The sequence below is a fragment of the Rhipicephalus microplus genome, chromosome 1, assembly GCF_043290135.1.
Source record: "Rhipicephalus microplus isolate Deutch F79 chromosome 1, USDA_Rmic, whole genome shotgun sequence".
NCBI classification, from domain to species: Eukaryota; Metazoa; Arthropoda; class Arachnida; order Ixodida; family Ixodidae; genus Rhipicephalus; species Rhipicephalus microplus.
Genome location: NC_134700.1, coordinates 255,820,674 through 255,841,981, shown reverse-complemented (window position 1 = coordinate 255,841,981; position 21,308 = coordinate 255,820,674). Strand labels below are relative to the sequence as shown.

The following is a 21,308-nucleotide window of genomic DNA, read 5'->3' as shown; positions in this document are numbered from 1 at the left end:
TCGAGAAACCGGAGCTAGCCAGCCCTTTGTCATTCGAAACCGCAGATGGCACGCTCACACACTTAGCTGAACAAGTTTTAATCTGAAACGCTTCAATACCTTCCCTCTCTCTCTCTGTTTCTGAGCAAGGTTTTTTTATACGCAAAACTGCCTTGCACAACTGAGATTTGTTGACACGTGCAACTGCTTTATTCTATTACTTCCCATGTTATCTTTGCACCAGGGGAATATTCCTGTGAGACGATAAGATCTGGAACGAAAACTTGCGAAATATCAGTATCAAATAGTAGATGGGTGAGGCTTAGTGTTGATGGAAAAGTCCAAATACAATTGCTGCAATTTCATATTAGGCTGCGCGGAAGAAAACACGGTGTTCGTATATATATATCATCCGGAAAATAAAATCGAAATTTTTGCTATTAAGTTAGCAAGCCTTTTGTAAAGGTTCCTTCATTTATTCTTCAACTTGAGCGTGCGGTGAATCCTGCGCCAAAAACCTGAAATTTTGTGCTGTTGGGCTTAATGTCCTTCACCAACTGTTATGGCATCTGACAAGAATGGATTTACTTCTCATCCTAATAAACGAAAAAGTAACAGCTACCAAAATTGCGATATTCGCATCTGGAGGTTAAACACACCCTACTAGTGGTTTATTGCATGTTGTATTCACTACATTGTAGCTAGAAATTTCGACATACCTATGAAATTAGGAAACGGTTTTTCGAAGGCATTGCTCTTCATTCTATCAAAACGTTACTCTGCGACGTTACTTTTTTAAGTTAATCAGAACGAGCATAGTCATAAAGAATCATAGCCATCGATGAACAAGGAAAAAAAAAGAAATATCTGTAAGGCATAACTTACTTCGCTCTGCTTTAAATAATGCCTGAATCACAATGTTGCCTTTGCTGAAAGGATATAAATTTGCATAACTTGAAGCATTGCCTTTTGTTTTGCTTCAGACTGTCGCAGCGCCTCACGCCTTTCATTGCTCCGTTTATAATTAAGGTTCGGGTACGCTGTGTGTTTTTTTTCTTTCGCTTTGAAAGCATGCTGTCATAATGCAAAAGCAGGCTCATCCGTGTTTTTGATAGCTTAGTGCTTAATGAGAGTTTCTCCTTGAGCAGATAAATAAACGATCTGCATCTGAGTGGCTGCGCCGAGGACGGTGTCCTTGTTATTTCAGCGTCATCTTTCCCTTGAATGTGCTCGTGTCACTTTTTTTTAATCCTAACTCAGGATTGCTAAGAATGACCTTCCATAATTAAACTGGGATTAATGCGTTTACTTTATTTCCTTTGAAGACCCGTCGAGAATACCAAAGACGACATCGGAATATCGAAAATAAACGAAGAAAAATTCGGCGGATCCGACATACCTTGGCAGTTGACGTTATCCGAAGCATGTGGAGGAAAGCTGAACTTGTTGCAAATTTTATGTAGCGACACGTCATGAAATGACGCTAAAGGTGACCCACGCATCGACATATGTTGCAGAGCTGCAAATGTTTATGTAGCGGCGAGAGAAGAGAGACGTGAGACGGCGTCGAAGGCGGCAGACGGGGCCGTGCTGATCTCGCCACTTTATTCCACGCCTGAAGCGGAACCGCGGTGGCTGTCCACGTCCGACGCGCCAAGTGCGTGAGCTCGTTCTAATCCTCGCGCAGCTTGAGCTAGCATCAGCTGCGCGAGAGGCGCGGCGCGGTGATCTAGAAATGATGATGGTGATGATGGCACTACAGGGCTCCCCCCCTAGCGCTTTGCGCGATTTGAAGGCATATGAAAAAAGAAAGAGAGCGACAAATGCTATATACATGAACGACAATCCATAAAGTGTTCATTTGGAAAGTCCAGGTTGTCAACGTTGATTGGCCATCGGTAAGCAGCGGGTCTCTGGCGGGCGACACTGGGAGAAGCGCAAGGAACGAAGGAGGAAGTGCCGGGTCACTGTGGTAGCCGACAAGCGGGTCTCATGGTGACCTGGTCGGACAGGCCGAGAGTGGACCGTGTGTCGCGAGGTCATGACAGGATGGTGGGTGACAATGTTGGCGCTGGGTGCAGAGGACACTACGCTGCCGCCTGTCGAGATTAGAGGTCCCGACAGGGCCCCATGATGGTGGTGGTGGTGGTGATGGTGGTCATGCGACAGCATCTGCAGCTGGGTGAACGTCGGTATCTGCACCAGAGATTGGTGCTGGTCTGTCTGGAACGCACCCAGTGTGAGCTGGGCCAGCATGGTCTGCGTGGGCAGCATGGCCTGCAGCTGTTGCAGCGTCAGTGGCTGTACCGGGACTATGGCAAACGAGGGGGGCGACATCATGCGTGGCGGTGCCAGAAAGATGTTGGGCCTTGGCCCCAGGTTCTGTGGGATGAGAAGCGTCGGGGTGCCAGGCGGTCCTTGATGTCCCCCATGGGGCCTGGGCCCCGTCTTATGTCCCAGGGTCAGGCCCGTGACATGGGGTGGCCGCAGGGCCAGCTGGACTCCCTGTATCTGTCCCAGAGAGCTCTGGGTCTGCCCCAATGCGCCTTGTATCAGAATCGGGCTGTGGCCCAGGCCCGGAATGTACTGGTTCAGCAGGAAAGTGCCCTGCGCAGGTCCAGCCGGAAACATGCCCGGCTGCGCTGCCGCGGGGTTCCCGATGAGCAGCGGACTCCCCGTGTTCAGCCCCATCGCGGCGCCGCGCTGCACCGTGGTCGCAGGCTGCGGCACCGGTACAGGCGCGGGCCGCGGTGTGGCCTTGTGCTGGGCCGCCCGGGGAAACTGGGACCGGGTGGTCGCCGCTGCCGAAGGCGTGGTCATGTTCGCGCTGCCGCTCGACAGCTTGGGCAGGATCTGTGGCTGTTTCGGCTGGATGAGCCGGGGGGCACCGGAGGTGCGAGGACTGGGGCTGGCCGAAACCACCTGTGCGACGCCGGGTCTCGACGCAGGTGCCTGCTGCGGCGCCACGGGCAGAGGGGCGACGGTGGCAGTTGCTTTGGTGGTTGCCGGTGTCGACGCCGACGATGAGAGCAGGCTCTGGCTCAGCGAAGGCACGGCGCTGGGGCCCGTCGTAGACCACGAAACAGAGACAGGGACAGGGGCGGGGAGCGGGGACGCCGAGTGTGGTCGGCTGCTGGCAGGATAGGTGCGAGTGGAATGTGGCGAGGCACCCGGCAGGCCATTGCTGGCACCAGTGGCAGGTGGCGGAGTGGCAGGGGGCACCGTCGAGGAGCTGACCAGCAGCTGCGGCGAGGAGGAGGCCGAGACGTCTGAGCTGGTGGTCGCGGAAACGGCGAGAGCCACGGTGTCGCGTGCCGTCGCTTTCGTAGAAAACGTGCATGTAGCAAGCGTGCCAGAAGGACCATCGGCCGAGGACTTCGAAAAAACGCACTTTGTGGTATATAGGTTGTCGGCAGCAGGAACGACTTCAAGAACCTCGTCGGATCTGTGACCGGGTGCGACACCGGGTGCGAGACTCACTGCGCTAGTGGCCGGACGAGATGTTGTAGGAGACGTAGTCGGGGAAGTTAGGTCCCGGTCAGTGAAGACTTTCGGGCCGGAGCGTACCGCACGCTGCGACGCAGACGGAACCTGTAAGTCGCGGGTGAACGGCAGCGGGTGGTAGGTGAGGCCATAACTGGCAAGCACCGCAGAGCAGACGTCATCGTAAGGCTGCTGGCTGGAGGTTGAAGTGCCAGAGAGATGACGCAACTCTACCGGAAGGGCGTCTTAAAGAATGGCGTGCATCAGCGGCTGGTCCGTGACGCCATTAAACGCCAGAACGGCATCGAGCTGCATGAACCATACCTTGGGGTAGGTCGATTGGAACGGCGGCACTGGCGGGCAGAGTTGCGGGAACATGGCCGCGGGCCGCTCGGCGAAGGGCGTGTTCTCCGAGTCACCAATGTTGTGGCGAGAGAAGAGAGACGTGAGACGGCGTCGAAGGCGGCAGACGGGGCCGTGCTGATCTCGTCACTTTATTCCACGCCTGAAGCGGAGCCGCGGTCGCTGTCCACGTCCGACGCGCCAGGTGCGTGAGCTCGTTCTAATCCTCGCGCAGCTCGAGCTAGCATCAGCTGCGCGAGAGGCGCGGCGCGGTGATCCAGAAATGATGATGGTGATGATGGCACTACATTTATATAACCAGTTGTTAGCACTTGCGCAATAATGCCAACAGGAACATGAGTATGAACAACACTATAAGCGATGAGCTGATATGAAGTGCTGGAGCTTGCGTAGCCTTGGATGTTGCTACATAAATCAACTCCAGCGTATGGTACCTAACTACTGTTGACGTTAGCCCGACGTGACGGCTTTATCATAGGAGCACATATGTCACGTTTATAAGAATTAGATAGTCAGCACAGAAACCACAATTGGCGTTTCACGAACATTAGCGTCTATTTTAAAAAGTATTTCAGAGACCTGGCGTCGCTTTGTGGTGGATTCTTTTATTCCCATGCAGAATGCTTGAGTTCTATTCCTGTTGAGACTCTGACATTTATTCTTTGCATTTGTTGCGTCAGCACAAATCAGCCGATCTCAGGTTTTTCTGAACGCTCACGCATTAAAATTGCCCATGTGAAGGAAAATAGAAAGGAAAGAACGGCAGGGAGGTTAACCAGCCTATAGGCAGCTGGTTTGCTACTTTGCGCATGGGAAGGGGATAGGGGAGATGAAAGTAGAGAGCAGAGAGGGAAGAGAGATAAACACAGCACATTCCGCAGCACACGCGCGCACACTCAGTTTTAGTCCAGTCTTGTCTTTGGCGGTGTGTGACATTGCTGTTAACAGCCGCTTGTTCAAGTCCGTGTCGCGTAGGAATTTCAACAGAGCTTTTGTCGCCTTCTGTTGCAATGTCTTATCTCGGGCACTTGACAGAATAGTGTCCACAGATATTTGGCTGTTGTCGATGCGCGCAAGAACGGACGCCAGTGACTGTCTCTGGATGTCAGACAACGGACAGTCGCACAGGATGAGGTGTAGCGTCTCTTCGCAACGACAGGTGTTGCAGAGAGCGTTGTCGGCCATTCCTATGACAAATGGATAAAATTTTGTAAATGTCACTCCTAGCCATAAGCTATGAAGAAGGGTGGCTTCTCTTCGGTCGAGCCCAGTGGGCATGCGGAGAGCCATCAAAGAGGACAGGCGGTGTTGACGATTCGTCTCGTTGCTTGGTGGACACTATAGTGAAAACGTGATTTCACGCGCAAATCGTCGAAGATTACTGGCAGCATAGGTCCGCGAAAGTGGTATGGCTTTTTCTCGTGCTCCTTCAAGAGCTGCCCGCGTGGCAGTATTGGCATGTTCGTTCCCTATAATGCCGCAGTGACTTGGCAGCCACTGAAACGTCACATTATGCACTTTCTCATGTGAAGTGTGAAGAAGGCATCAAATTTCGAAAACAAGCTGTTCGTACGGCCGGCGACGCAGTGCTGAGAGCACAGATTGTAGGACAGCCCTTGAGTCACTGAAAATCGACCATTGTTGCGGTGGTTCCTGATTGACCACACAAAGTGCTGCGCGCAAAGCAGCTAGTTCCGCTGCTGTAGATGCCGTGGAGGGGTCAGTCTTAAAGCTGATGGTAACACCTCTTGCTGGGACAACTACTTCACCTGATGAACACGGGTGGTTCGTGTAGCTATCGGTATATATATGTACAGTGTCTGAATATTTCTCGTGCAAAATAAGAAGCGACATTTGTTTCATCACGGGCGATGAAAGCTCAGATTTTCTCCGGATCCCTGGTACACTAAGATGCACTGTTGGTCGAATAAGACAACAAGAAGGTATCGACGGTTTAGATGCAGGAGTGAAGTCCGAGGGAAGTTTCTCATTGTACTTTACAATCATTTTAGTGAACAATTCTTGGCGCCTCTCTGAAGGTAACAGTGCAATATGATGACAGGGAGCACGTGCGAAGTGTCTGATGTGCGTTCTCAGGACTTCTACAGCAATGTGAGTTTGTATCGGACAGTCACCAGTAATTGCAATTGTTGCCTCTGTTGACGTACATCTGGGCAGACCAAGGCACCCACTCAGTGCTTGCCTTGTACTGCCTGTAGAACACGAACATTGGTCTTGCAGGTATTGCTAAGCACGGGCAAGCTATATCTCAGAAAACCGAGAAACAGGGCTCAGTAGAGTTCCATCATTGCGTCTATTGACATCCCCCACGTCTTTCCTGCCAGGAACATGAACAATTGGGAAATAGCGGTCAGGCGCTTCTTCATAGAGGCCACATGCGGACTCCAATATAGGTCCCTATCAATAATGATGCCCAGAAGCCGGTGAGTTCTGGCGAAAGAAATCGGTCGCCCGTAGATTGAGGTGACATAAGAGTCATTGCTTCGCGAGTGGAGGCCACCAGCGCGCATTTTTCTGGTGATATGCTGAGACATTGTTTTAACAAGTAGTTGGCAATCATGGTTGCTGCTCTTTGAAGCCGAGAACGTATCTGAGGACGTGTTACTGCCGAAGTTCAGACACAGATGTTGTCTGCGTATATTAAGATTTTAATGGTACTTGGCAAGTATTTAGCAAGGCCAATTAGTGCAAGATTGAATAGCGTCGGGCTAAGAACTCCGCCTTGAGGAACAGCCCTGGAAGTATAGCATCGCGTAGTTGGGCCATTTTTCGTTAACACAAAGAATGATCTTGCAGCCAGGTAACTCGAAATCCACTAAAAGACTCAACCGCCAAGGCCAGCCACCGCAAGAGCACCCAAAATGGCTTCATGTAGTACATTATCGTAAGCGCCTTTGACATCTAGAAAGAAAGCTGTAGATAGTCGTTTACGGGATCTTTCGTGCTGAACGTACGAAACTAGATCAAGGACATTGTCAATGGAAGAGCGGTCACGTCGGAAACCAGCCGTATAATTCGGATAAATCTTGTAGTATTCAAGATACCACTACAGGTGGCCTAGTATTATCCGTTCCATTATCTGTCCTATGCAGCTGGCCAGTGCTATTGGGCGGTATGAGGCGAGTTCGAGTGGGGATTTTCCCTGCTTCAAGATTTCCCATGTGTGTTCTCGTTGTTCCTGCGTATATACTAATTGTCAATAACCTGTGGCACAATACCCGCATACCAGTGGCACATGCCCAGCCGCTGCTACGTGCCACTGTTTGGCGGGAGGTGTTTGGAAACCTGCCCGACAGGATTATGAGATTAATCATGTCTAACCAGCGTGCCACATTCATCAAACTACCTTACCTTCCCATACTAATTTCGATTCACGCCAAGTTAAGTGACTGATCACGAAAGAACTCAGATGTTAGCGGCTAGTTTAATAGATAGACAGGTAGATGCCAAAGGTGCCTGCAGTACGCAGAGATATGCTTTGCATTCAAAAGGCGATCTTGTTCTTTCTTCATTGCCTTTAGAAAGTCTAGGATAACTAAAAATAGACTAATTTGACTGCTTATTGTCCACCTGTGCAGGCCATTAAGAAATTCCTAATCAATCATGGGTTTACGTGAAGGCAGAGAATGCACCTTATTAGTACAAACAGCGTCGCCATGGAGCCAAATAAATAAAACGATGAAAGAAAATTGGCAGGGCAAACGTACAGTGGGAACCGATGGTATGCGAAGCACGAATGAAGAAGAGTGATAGGTCACTTTAAAATCAGCACAACGTTCAAAGGTGGAGGTAAATTATGCCGTACATGACTTTCATGTGATGATTATTATGTTTGGACGTTTTATTTTCCTTTGTAGTCTATCAACGTCACCTGATACCAACTTTGGTATATATGGAGCTAGCGAAACGGCCATGAGCGCGCTATATGCGTAGCATGTAGTCATGTTTTACATATAAATAATTTCTGGATTATCATAGTTGGTCATGTAATTTACATTCATCGTCCATTGACGTCACGTAACACCAAATTTGGTATATGTGGAACTAGTGAAACCCCGCAAGAACGCTAATAGCGTAGCATGTAGTGATGTTTTACATGAAACGCATATTATGACTACCAGATTTGGACGTGTCATTTACCTTCGTAGTCTACTCACTTTCCGCGATACTAAATTTGGTACATGCGGAGTTAGCGCAATGGCAGTGAGCACGTCATGAAGGGCCCAACATACTCCGCCGCGACGTTGATGCAGGCGCCGGCTGAGCGCAGCGACGCCACACTAGCAAAATGCGAGCACTCTATAGTGCGACGCCAGGCGCGACCAGCGCGACCAGAGTCCTTCGGTGCGGCCCGGTGGCAACCGGCGTAAAATGTGACATGCTGCATTTCGTGCCGATGACGTTACTTAGACTGCAACGCGTCTGCCTGTCTTCGTGACGGAGGGACGCCATGTGCGCTCAAACGCGCATGCGTCAAAGGAACGAGGTGCGGCGCGCGCCGGCGAGTACATGGCATGCTGATCCACAACGAAGGTCAGTGAGAAGCTCTACTGATCTCTACTAGGCGGATATCGGCGCCTGGCGTGGTATCACCGGCGTGCCGAGATAAAACTAACACCGGAAAGCACGCGCGCTGGCTCACGTTGAAGTCTATTGGCACCTTGAGTGTGGCGTGTATTAATGTTCTGACATGACACGCATCATAATATTGTCATGTTTGCACCAGTCAGATAGCTTCGTCGTTTATTCACGTGACATAATACCACATTTTGGCATGTGTGAAGGTAGCGAAACGGTAGCAAGCGCATCATGAATGTGGGACGTAGTCTTGTTGTTGCATGGGCCGCATGTCGTGATCAACATGTTTGGACATGTCATTTACCCATGTCGTCCGTTCGCATCACGTAATACTGAATTTAGTACATGTGAAGCTAGCGAAATGGCCGCGAGCGCATAATGAGCGTAGCATGTAGTCATATTTTTACATGACACGCATCTCATGATTATCATGTTTGCACCACTCACATACCTTCGTCATCCATTCACGTCCCGCAATACCAAAATCGGTATATCTAAAGCTAGCGAAACGGCCGCGAGCGCATCATGAGTGTGATATGGAGTGATGTTCTTACGTGACACGCAAGTCACGATTTTGATGTTAAGGTCTGTCGCTTCTGTTCGCCATGCAGTCATGTCATAGCATACCAGTTTTACAACGTATCATGTGAATGAAACCACCGCAAGTGCAGCAAGACCATGACATGTCAATTATGACATTTATGACAGACATATCATGATTTTCATGTTATGACTAGTCAGTTATATTTGTCATACTGTCTTGTTATATCATACCAAGTTTGGTATCGATACCATTATCCAAACAGCCAGGAGAGCTAAAAGTCGTAGGCAGCTAGATAGATAGATAGATAGATAGATAGATAGATAGATAGATAGATAGATAGATAGATAGATAGATAGATAGATAGATAGATAGATAGATAGATAGATAGATAGATAGATAGATAGATAGATAGATAGATAGATAGATAGATAGATAGATAGATAGATAGATAGATAGACAGACAGACAGACAGATAGATAGATAGATAGATAGATAGATAGATAGATAGATAGATAGATAGATAGATAGATAGATAGATAGATAGATAGATAGATAGATAGATATACGCTCAAAGTCACCGAAGTTCGCCGAAGTTCGAAGAAATGCTTCGCAATGAAAATAGTTTTTTTGTGCGCTTATCTAAGTAGTATGGCTTGTTCTGCGGGGTCGTTTATCGCAACTATTAATGCGCAAAAATAACAACAAAAAGAGGATGCACGTCATGAAAAGCTTCGAACTCAGAAATGCGCCTCAGCTTTAAATAAAAAAAGTTATTAAAATTTCAGACACGATCGTCCCTAAAAAAACTAGGCAGTGTTTTGGGGATGCTTCTGTGAGGCCACGCTACATGTGATAGATTTGTTCACGTGTAATCCTGCATCAAAATTAAAGTTAATTTTACCGTAGACAGATGAAGATATACACTCATATGCGTAGTAATATTGTTTGGGGCTTCGGTTCTAAAACCACGATGTGATTACAAGGAACGCAGTACTGGAGGGCTACTGAAATTTATACCGACTGGTTTCATCAACGTGCATCCCAATCAATGTGCCCGAGGCGTCGATCGAAAATTGGGTCGCCATGGTTGGGACTCGATCGGGAGACCTTCGGGTGTGCATCCGAGCACAAAAATGACAGAACCCCCATAACGTGTATGCGTATGCATGCCGCCTTTTACTATGTCGGGTATTGTTGCGTTGTGCTGCTTGTTTCGAAGGCTGGGAAAATGAAATAAATAATGCCTAATGCTGCTTCTTTCAATCAACGTTATGATCAATAGTTGGTGCATTTTCTAGCTGCAGTAATTCTTCCTGGTTTTTTCTTATGCATCTAGGACCACAACTGAAAATGAGTGACGGCACAATCGTTTCTAACTGGTCAGTATCCGCGTGCAACTATACATTCACGGATACGTTGTTATCAGGACAGCGTGGGCAAGTGGAAAATCAAGATCAAGGAACGAAATGATAATTGTTCGATTCAAACCAATTCGGTATTTCCTTAACAAGCATCTTTATTTCGAAGCTTCTTCCTAGAAATGTGATAACGTAGAAACAAATTTGGTCATCTACCGCTGCATAGATTTCAGCATAGCTTCTAAGACTTCTGCGGAGCCCTTCTAAACGTTGTAATAACGTCCGACAGTCTACACAGCCTACACATCGAATTCGAGGTATTTGGTTGTCACTATGTACTTGGCGGCTACTTGCGTACTTGTAAATAATTTTTGAAATAGGGTCGTTTTAGACAGTTTATATTATTCAGTGCCTTGAATGAAACATTGGTGCTGTCGAATGAAAGAGCGCTTATGGGACTCTCGAACGTGCAACTATTTCTATTCAAACCACCCAAGCTCACGTCACAAAAAAAGTTTCAGCACTATATAAACAAGGTTCGATAGATGACTCTGAATTTGACTAATAATAATAATAATAATAATAATAATAATAATAATAATAATAATAATAATAATAATAATAATAATAATAATAATAATAATAATAATAATAATAATTTATTTCTTCAAACAAAGGAAGGAAGGAAGGAAAATAGAGGGAAAAGAAAGGCAGGGAGGTTAGCCAGCCTATAGGCAGCCGGTTTGCTACCCTGCGCATGGGAGAGGGATGGGGGAGACGAAAGAGAGCAGAGAGGGAAGAGAGAAGCAGCACATTCGGCAGCACATGCGCGCACACTCAGTCATAGTCCAGTCTTGTCTTTCGCGGTGTGTGACATTGCAAAAAGCAGTAAATATGGCTAGGCCTGCCAACGCCAAATGGAGGCTTGAGTGGCAGAGCCTGCTATACAGAAATCAAAACCAAACACGTTACATCAATTATAGTTAAATGCACATTAGTGATTATAGGACCTGACAACATGCACACTAGTTCAGAAGACGAGGGCATTACCGTTAGTTTTGATTAAACCACTAACTTATTATAGCAGTGGAAGTATTATTGTGTTGTTGCATCATCCTAGCTTCCTTCACAATTTGCGCGAGTGCGTCAGCGAGCAAACATGATCTTTGGCTGATTGAACGCGCTGTTTGTCTATAATCAAGTGACTTCCACTCCTGCTTGAATCCCGAACACGCCCATGTTATATGACAGATCCGACTTTCTTGCTACTTTTCGATACGACTTCTCATTCTAAGACCCTCGAAATTTTGGCTGCAATGTATGGCTTTGCTTTAGCATACATATTTTAGTCGTTTTATATTCTTATTAAGTCTTCTGATTTCTTGCGCATGAGTATGAAACGTCGCTGCATTTGTGACGTCCCGACAGAGGATATGTCACCATCATAGTACGCGCTGTCGGCTGATCAGAATTCTTGGCCCTGTCTAGCCCATCTAGGAGAAATGCAAATACTCAAACTTTCATTCTAGCTCACCGCGGTGGCCTAGTGGCTAAGGTACTCGGCTGCTGACCCACAGGTCGCGGTATCAAATCCCGGCTGTGGCGGCTGCATTTCAGATGGAGGCGGAAAAGTTGTATGCCCGTGTGCTCAGATTTGGGTGCACGTTAAAGAACCCCAGCTGGTCGAAATTTTCGGAGCCCTCCTCTATGGCGCCTCTCATAATCATATGGTGGTTTTGGGACCTTAAACCACACACATAAATCATCAAACTTTAATTCTTGTCAAGTGTCATTACTTTCCAGCTTCATTTATAGCATCCCAGTTTTCTCGTTGCTCGCTCGAAAAAATCTTCGGTTTATTCGCTTATCGCGTCATGGCCTCAGTATGAAATGTCGCATTGCGGCGCTGTTCTTTGTATCCCATGCAGCAGTGCAGAGATATCGTTTTTCTAGCGGTTTCATTCTGTTCGTTTCATTCACGCGCCGAATGTTGTCGGTGCGCGCGTATCTTTTCAGGCACTGAAACTCATCCTCGCTTTCGCAAGAAAGCACGCGCTTGCGCGCAGCGGCACATCCTCAGCTCGCATTGAGAACAGCGCGTGTTCCCGCATCGTCAAAGCATTATTATTCAGGCCGCATTCCAGGCCCTACCGGTTCGGCTTGATTCCGGCTCCGAAAACATGCGAGACGCAGTGAAACTGAAATTGAGCACTCGTCGAAGACGAAAGAAAGCAAAAAACGGAAACCAAAAAAAGAAAAAAAAGAAAAAAACGTGATGGCAGGGGAAGTCAGGAGACAGGCAACGGAAACTCTCACGCACCGTGTCTCTCGTGCAGTTTCTGTTCTTTCCGTTAGTGACCGACTCTTGCATCGTAGCACGATAGGCCAGATAGGAGGTAGATAGGACAAAAACAGAACAAGAAAGGCCAGACGCGGAACAAACTGCTGAAGTTGAAATAGCATAAAGTGAAACTTTCATCAACGAAGCAAGCTAGGAACACTTCGAAGAAAGCGTCGTTGTAAGGAACCGCGAAGAGAAAGTTGGGGAACAATCGCGCAGTCAGCTCTGAAGAGCTCAGGCTCGGCTACGCCACGGCGAGCGAGGCGTTGTCGTCGGCCGTCGAAGCTCCATTGTTGGGATCGAAGCACTGTCGCGCGGTTGTGTTCTTTTGCTGCATGCATTCTTTCAGGTGCACTGAGTATTGGCCTAATGGTGACTCGAGGGCTGGTTGGTTTTGTGAAAGAAGCCTTTCTTTCAGCATTGTAACGGGTGCGCAGGCAGGTTTGTAACTAACTCTTTGTTCACAAAAGAGATATAAAGCAAGGTGTGCACGATGTGGTTGCTGGTCGCGATATGATGCGCATGTTTATGGCTGACCATGCCGAGTAGCAAGCTGCGGGCATCTACTGTGCACGCAAATATATCCAAGACCTGGTGTCGCTTTGTGGTAGAATACTTCATTGCCATGCAGAATGTTAGGGTTCAATTCCCGCTATGACACTGACATTTATTGTTTGCATTCGTCCAGTTAACACTGCCTACTACAGCTTTTTTTCTTAGCGCTCAAGCGTTAAGGTTACCCATGTGGGTTCTCGTCACTCCTAGATAGATATAAAATGCCTATCACCTGTGGCACATCCGCACATACCAGGGCACTCCCTGGTAAAACTGCAGTATCACGGCATGCTCCGTGCTGTGTTCGGGGCGACCACTTCCGCTCAGTTGATCGATGGGGCATGGGCGAGTTTTTTGAGTGAATAGCTGCGTCTATGTCAGCTTTCGCGCAATCGGTCCCCGTTATGCTTGCGTTTGTCAGCCTTTATAGCCGCACATCAAGCTAGCTCTGCTGTATTGTTTCGTTCTTTTGTCTACTGCTCGATGATTTTTTGTGAATTCCAAATAGAATATTGCTGCCATATAGATTGTGCTAACTGAACAAGTCAGATGTGCATCAAAGGCAACAAAGATGCATGTGTCCTCTCTGAGTGTGTGTATTTTTTGGCGCTTGTTTCATCATGAACCTTTACCAACACGCCCAACTGGCAGTCATCCTAAACAAAGATGAGATGGTGCGCGCTTTAGAGTTCATTTTGTTCATTTATCTTACGTCTAGACTCATGTGGGCCGCTCTAATTGACCTTTTTAGGCATAAACGGCATCTTGAATTCTGATAACAGGTCAAGAATAGAGATAGATAAAAGTGTGAAAGAGAGAGAGAAAAAGATAAACGGGAAATGGTTGGGAGGTTTACTGAAAAAAAGTATCTAACGTTGAACCAAAGAAACCTTCCGCTTTTTTTGCGAACACACTGAACACGTTTTCTTCGAAATGCATTAACACCTTACAGCCTTTTTTTACGTCACTAGAAACAATCAAAATATAAAATTATACCCTGCTCCAGGTTAAGGAGTTGGGATGCTTGGCTGCTGATACTAAAGACACGATTACCCACGACGAAATATCTGCTTTCTCTGCAAATGCAATTTCGTTGGTAAGTTCCGACATTCGCCGTACAGGACAAGCCTAACGATACGTTTCTCGAAGTAAGCATAATACGTCCTCTATTTGTACCATTACGTAAATAACAGAAATGTACAAAAAAAACATTACGATGAATAGCTGCTCTCACAGAATAATAAAAAAGTTACAGTCACATTCCACGCATGTTCGCAAAAGACGACATATTCCTTTGCTTAAAAAAACCGGTCCTGCGCAGTCTACCTGACGAAGAAGTGGCGTCGACCTACTTTATAATCAGCCGTCGCTGGTCCGTGTGGTCTCAATTTTTGTTACAACGTACGACGCAGCTGTGCATCGTTCAGCATGGGCCGAAGAATGCCCCTCACTAAGATAACGTAACATAAATGCTACAACATCCGGGCGCGAAGGCTTGCCCTGCCGGTCTTCCCGGGTGAAAGATTACGGCGACGCTTGGGAATGGAGAGAGCGTCCCGGGACCAGATTTCCAGCTCGCGTCATTTGTACCACGGCGCTCCCAGTGGGGACAGCTCGCGTCTATTGTGCCGGCTGCTGCATTTTCACGCGAGATCTTTTGTCTTCCCTGATCGCTCTCGCAGACGGAATTTGTTGCCAGGGAAGCTAGTTCCGAATGGTGGGCCTCCGGTGTAGGACACGGTCAGCTAGGGTCAAAGCCGCTGCTTTACCGCAGGCACGAATTCCTGCCACACCATACTTTTCTATTTTTACGCTATCTCTGTGGTTTTAATCTTTCCTGGATAGCTCTTATCCTCAATTAAAAGCATTTGCGTAGTGTAATATAATAATAATAATAATAATAATAATAATAATAATAATAATAATAATAATAATAATAATAATAATAATAATAATTTTCGAAAGCAAGTTAGTCGTCTTTTCGACGGCCGCGAGTACACGTCGTGTCTTCAGCAATGTCTTCAGCGCATGTAATCCTACGTAGCTGTGCGTCCTCATTTAGGTTTTGCTGCATACGAGCGAACTACAGCTTTGCGTGTCCCTGTTTCTGTATAATTTAACGTGAAAGTATGCACCCTCGGGTGTGTAAATGCGTCGCCAACGGCCATGTTAGTGAAGGGATTCGTGGTGTTCATACGTCCATCCATCCACCCGTACGTCTGTTTGCCTGTCTGTGTCCGACCATCTGCAATTGCAGAGTGAGTCACAGAAGTAGGCGGTCACGTACCAAGAGAGGCATGCATGCACAGACTGATGGCTTAAGGTGCTTCGCCCCTAAAAACACACGATATCGGATAAAATAGCGAAATAACGCATGAGCACACAATTTCGTAATAACACGTTTCAAAATTGGCGCAGCTAAAGTCTATTCAGTGTTCCATGTCTTGCTTGGGGACAACGTAGTTTTCAGCACAGTGTCCCTTTGAGACAAAGGATTACGGGACACCGTAATCAACACAGTACACGCACGTATACGAAAACCCATGCCAATGCCTAGAGACCTAATCAATGACTACTGAGATAATTAAAACAACCACAGCTTATCCACGCAGTTAGTGATAAAATCTTCCGAAGCTTCGGAGGATTTTATCGCTAAACCGTGAATCCTTCATCCATCCGTCCATCTGTTTGTCTGCCCCACCGCGGTGTTCTAATGGCTAAGGTACTCGGCTGCTGACCCGCAGGTCGCGGGCTCAAATCACGGCTGCAGCGGCTGCATTTCCGATAGAGACGTGAGTGTTGTAGGCCCGTGTGCTCAGATTTGGGTGCACGTTAAAGAACCCCAGGGGGTCGAAATTTCCGGAGCCCTCCACTACGGCGCCTCTCATAATCATGTGGTGGTTTTGGGACCTTGAACCTCACATCAATCAATCAATCAATCAATCATCGGTTTGTCTGTGTATCTGCACCTGCTGAGTGATTTATAGAAGTAGGTGATCACGTGCTAAGATACACAATAAATGTACTATTGTGAGCAATATGAGTTCGAACGTGCGACTGCCTGGCCAAGAGCCTCAAAATACAGATAACGTGATACGAGGATGGCGCTGCCGGAACTTGAAGGAAAAGAAGAGCACTGTTCCGCTGACTGTTTGCACTCTCACATAACCATACCCGCATGATCGTTGCTGTGAAACGGCAGTTGATTGCATGATTACAGGAAAAGAAAAAAAATCACCTAAAACAAAGATGCGTATCAAAATGCTCAGCGAACACCGTCTAATGTAATAAAAGCATGGACTCTGCATTGCCGCCGGCTACGTCACAGCCGGTGTTTTTGTAGCTTCGTAGCCTGCTAAGTCAACTGCTTGTAGAAGTGCACGCTGATGTGAGTTCACATCACCGACAGCAGCCACTAGGAGCTGACACGATATAACCTGCGTTTTGAAGCAACGATATCGAGGAGGGAGTATGAACAGCAGGCGTAAGCGCGCCGCCCTTTCCTCTTTGTTTTTCACAGCGGCCACTGCAAATCAGTCGATGCAGGGTTCGAGGCTATTCGACACGCGTTCGCGTGTTCGAGTTCATATTGCTCACGATAGTACAGACCCACGGCCTTAGGACCTTCGCCTCTAAAAAAAGTTCTAACATTGCTTGTAAAGCGTGCTTTGCCTGTAAGGCACTTGAGTAAGTGGAAGAAGCCTAAAAACAGAACACGATTGAATTTAGATGACAACAGAAAAGACCACATTATGAGACCACAATATGATTATGAAAGAAGCCTTAGTAGAGGGCTTCGGAAATTTTGACCACCTAGGGTTCTTTAACGTGCAACAAAATCTGAGCACACGGGCCTACAGCATTTTCGCCTCCATTGATAATGCAGCCACCGCAGCCGGGATTTGATCCCGCGACCTAAAAAAGTAGGAGAAGAAATACGAAAAGAAAAGCGCAAACACAGGGAGGTTAACCAGTTCTCAGAGCAGATGGCTACCTGTGGTGGGAAAGTGGGAGTAAAATATGACAAAAAAAAAGGTTGTTTGATCAAGGAAAAAAATTGTCTCACCTCCATGAAAGGAATCTTGAGGAAATGCGAATGAATTTCTTGCGCCGACGGTGCACGGGGTAGTAATTTTAACGGCATAAATTAATGACGAGACGATTATTTGAACAGTAATCATTTATTTACACATTCAGCAGCCAGCGCGTGTAAGGCGGAACGTGCTCTGTTTATCTCTCTTCCCTTTCTCCTCTCCATCTTTCATCTCTCCCACTCTCCTCCCATGCGCAGGGTAGCAAACCGGCTGCCTATAGGCTGGTTAACCTCCCTACCATTCTTTTCCTCCTATTTTCCTTCCTTTTCATCAGCCAGCGAACGGTCGAGAGTGAGGCGTGCGCTTCACTCTGTTTATATATACGTACGAGCGAGCGGACGGGAGAGTGGGGCACAGGCAGGAGAGAGAGTGAACTGTGAGAGAAAGAGTGGCGAAGCACTGCAGCTGTCATTGTACCTAATGGTCATAATATCAGCGTCTTATTATGACAAACGCTACACAAACGCTGGTAGCACAAATGCTACAAACGCGTTTGAACTGCACTGCATTGAGACAGTGGCAAGAAACGTTCAAATCAAGGAGGTCGGGGCTCCAGTTGCTAAGGGCGAGGATAACAGCGCGCCCGTAGCTGTTGCTGATAGCTGCCGACGCCGGAGCGTGACATGGAGGGGGATGCGGTTACTAGGGACGCACGCACCCACGCCTGTTGCTATGGGAGAGGGTGGTGAACGGATACCGACGAACGCGTGACACATAGCCCGACTAAGAAATGCATTCGCATTTAAAAAAAAAAGAGGGGAGAAAATGAGAACTATATTATGACAAACGACGTGGCCTAAAGGTTCTCTGAGCTGAACTGTTCGCAAGAAACGGAACAAAGCCTTTAATGCCTTGAATGCCGAGGACTGTCTCGGCCAGTGTCAAAGGACCTTTTTCCTTCGACAATGGGTGGTTGCCAAGTCTACCTGGTACATTGGAATGTCATTTTCTTGGGGTACTCAAGTGAGGACGCACACAGAGTAGATGGGCGGGAAGTAAACATCCAACGTTCGAATATCGGGAAAGGGCATTGGGATTTCGTCTCGTCATGCGAAATTATTTACCGCGCGGCTAGATTAAAGTTCGGTGCTCCTTCCCCAAGGAACGTACTATATCATCACTCAAATATTCATAGGCCCTACTGCTTGCTTCTTTTCTACGTCGCTGCGTACAGAAATTGCGATCGAAACACGTAAATGAATCGTCCTGTGGAATATAAGGCATGCCTTTCGTACACTGGCATGGGCTCAATGAAGTGCCACGTGGAGACGATTATCCCTTCCATTAAAAATAAGTGGTTATAACACGGAAGATGTCACTTTGAGATTCGTAAGGGCACACAGCTTTCGGGATAATTCGAGATCGTTCAGATACTCGCAGCTCTCATGACGAACAGCTCCTGTACTAAAACATGAGCAGAATAACGACCACATTGTTTGCATTTTGCGAAGAGGCCTGCTATTGGCTACTTTTGTGGCTACGCGTAGCTTTGCAGTTACGGAGCTCTATAAGGCGTAGCCGACTTTTTTTATTTGTATTAGTATGTACACTATCCGAATACTGCAGAATTCCTGGACGACTACGTCGTGTACCATTTGTTGCTCGACTGTCAAAAACATGAGACACGTAGGCGGCGACTCGACCAGGAACTGGACACGTTAGACTCAGAGCGAACTTGTTCGTTGACTAAACTACTAGGTACATGACCACCTAGGGACGATCCAGCGTTCTATTCTATTTTTATAACACCAATTTTTGAAGATTGTGGTGTGCACAGCGACTGCACGCTTGCTCTGCCCAAATAATAATAATAAATACCAACTTTATATCATCATCATCATCATCACCATCATCATCATCAGCAGCCCGACTACGCCTACTGCAGGACAAAGGCCTCTCCCATGTTTCGCCAGTCAACTCGGTTTTGTGCTTGCTGCTGCCAATGCCAATTTATACCAGCAAACTTCTTAATCTTATCTGCCCACCTAACCTTCTGTCTCCCCCTAACCTGCTTGCCTTCTCTGGGAATCCAGTTAGTTACCCTTAATGACCAACGTTTATCCTGTCTACGCACTACATGCCCGGCCCATGTCCATTTCCGCTTCTTGATTTCAGCTATGATATCCTTAACCCCCGTTTGTTCCCTAATCGACTCTGCTCTCTTCTTGTCTCCTAAGGGTACACCTACCATTTTTTTCCATTGCTTGCTGCGTCGTCCTCAATTTAAGCTGAACCCTCTTTGTAAGTTTCCAAATTTCTGCTCCATAGCTAAGTACCGGAGAGATGCAGCTGTTATATACCTTCCTCTTGAGGGATAGAGGCAATCTACCTGTCATGATTTGAGAGTGCTTGCCAAATGTGCTCCACCCCATTTTTATTCTTCCAATTACTTCAATCTCATGATTTCGCTCCGCGGCTATTACCTGTCCTAAGTTTAGTCTTTTACAACTTGAAGTGCACTATTACCTATCTCTAAGTGCTGCTTTCTTCCGAGGTTGTTGTACATTACTTTAGTTTTCTGCAGATTAATTTTAATACCCACCTTTCTGCTCTCCTTGTCTAACTGCGTAATCTTGAGTTGGAATTCGTCCCCTGAGTTACTCAGCAACGCAGTGTCATCGGCGAAGCGCAGGTTACTAAGGTACTCTCCATTAATTCTTATCTCTAACTGCTCCCATTCTAGGCATCTGAAAACCTCCTGTGAGTACGCGGTATATCGTCTCCTCCTGCCTTACACCCTTCTTTATTGGTATTTTGTTGCTTCCTTTATGAACATTTTATATATGTTTATAATTTTTATATTGCTTTCTGATTTATTATATTATAATTACCAGTAGCTATCACCAATCATTAGTGACAGCTATTGCGTTACTCTTTCTTTTTTTTCAAAGAAATGTAGACAAGAATTACGCTGTCTTATTGAACGTAGTGTTTGAGAGCAGAACAAAAAAAAAGACGTAGTGATAAACACTACTGGTCTCAAAGCTACAAGATCTTTCTAGCAAGACTCTTTCATTCATTCAGACAGCAGTGGCAAAAACTGCTCAAGCTTGGCATACGCAGTTTAGAAAATTACAAAATGATGTACGCGGTTCAACTTAAACTTATGCTGAGCTGATACATTTCGATGGAGGCGCTTTTTTAATATGTGTTGCTCAATATATTGCGAATCGTAATTACAGGCGACCACTCTTCTTGTCCAATGAATTTGAATAATTGACGCCACTGTTATATAAAAAAATCACAAAACATTACCTTTAAAAATTACTGATATGAGCAAATTAAACACTCTTCCTTTTCGTGTCAAGCAGCATAATTAGGTGAAGTACACTGCGAGCTAAAATAAGGAAAAAACTGTGATGACAGCAATAATTAAAAAGGTACTGGAATGCCGAGTGCAGTTATACTAGCTGCACTGTAGTCAGCACACCAAAGAAAGCATATACTTATAAGTCGACAAGTAGCCAAAGCAGGAAAAATGAAAGACGGACAGTTAGCTGGCACTAGGCGATATATTCTGTGCTCAGTGTTTGCTAAGAGTATCGCTCGCTTCCAGGATTCTCTGGAGGGTCATTAGCACTTGCGTTCACGATGACTGTGTTGGCCATGAACCAAGGGTTTTTTCTAAGCTGTTGGAGTGACTGTCCGAATATATGAAATCATGTATCAAGTTTCTTCCTCTATCGGTGCACTAAAGATTGATTATACGTTTCTATACTAATCGACGTGGCCTGAATTACATTTAGTAGTAGGAGTGCAAGATATTTAGTTAACAAAATTTTAGGGCAATTTCAACGCCACTGCAATGAACAAACACACAATACAATTCAAGTTCTTTGCTTGGAAATTTGTATGATTTTCACTGCGCGAGCTGTTAAGGGAATGAAACAGACACTGTATGATATTGCGATATGATATCATTTACTCTAATTTATAAAATTGTTTATCACAACGAAAGATAACTTCTCCCAACAGAGTACTTAGCACTTTCT

General features: G+C 46.4%; 1 protein-coding gene across 2 annotated transcripts in view; it reads left to right on the top strand.

The window, feature by feature from the left end:
• The window catches only part of LOC119186935 (protein amalgam), a 307,392-nt gene that overhangs the window by 233,162 nt on the left and 52,922 nt on the right, over positions 1-21,308 (top strand). The gene's annotated exons all lie outside the window — the stretch shown is intronic.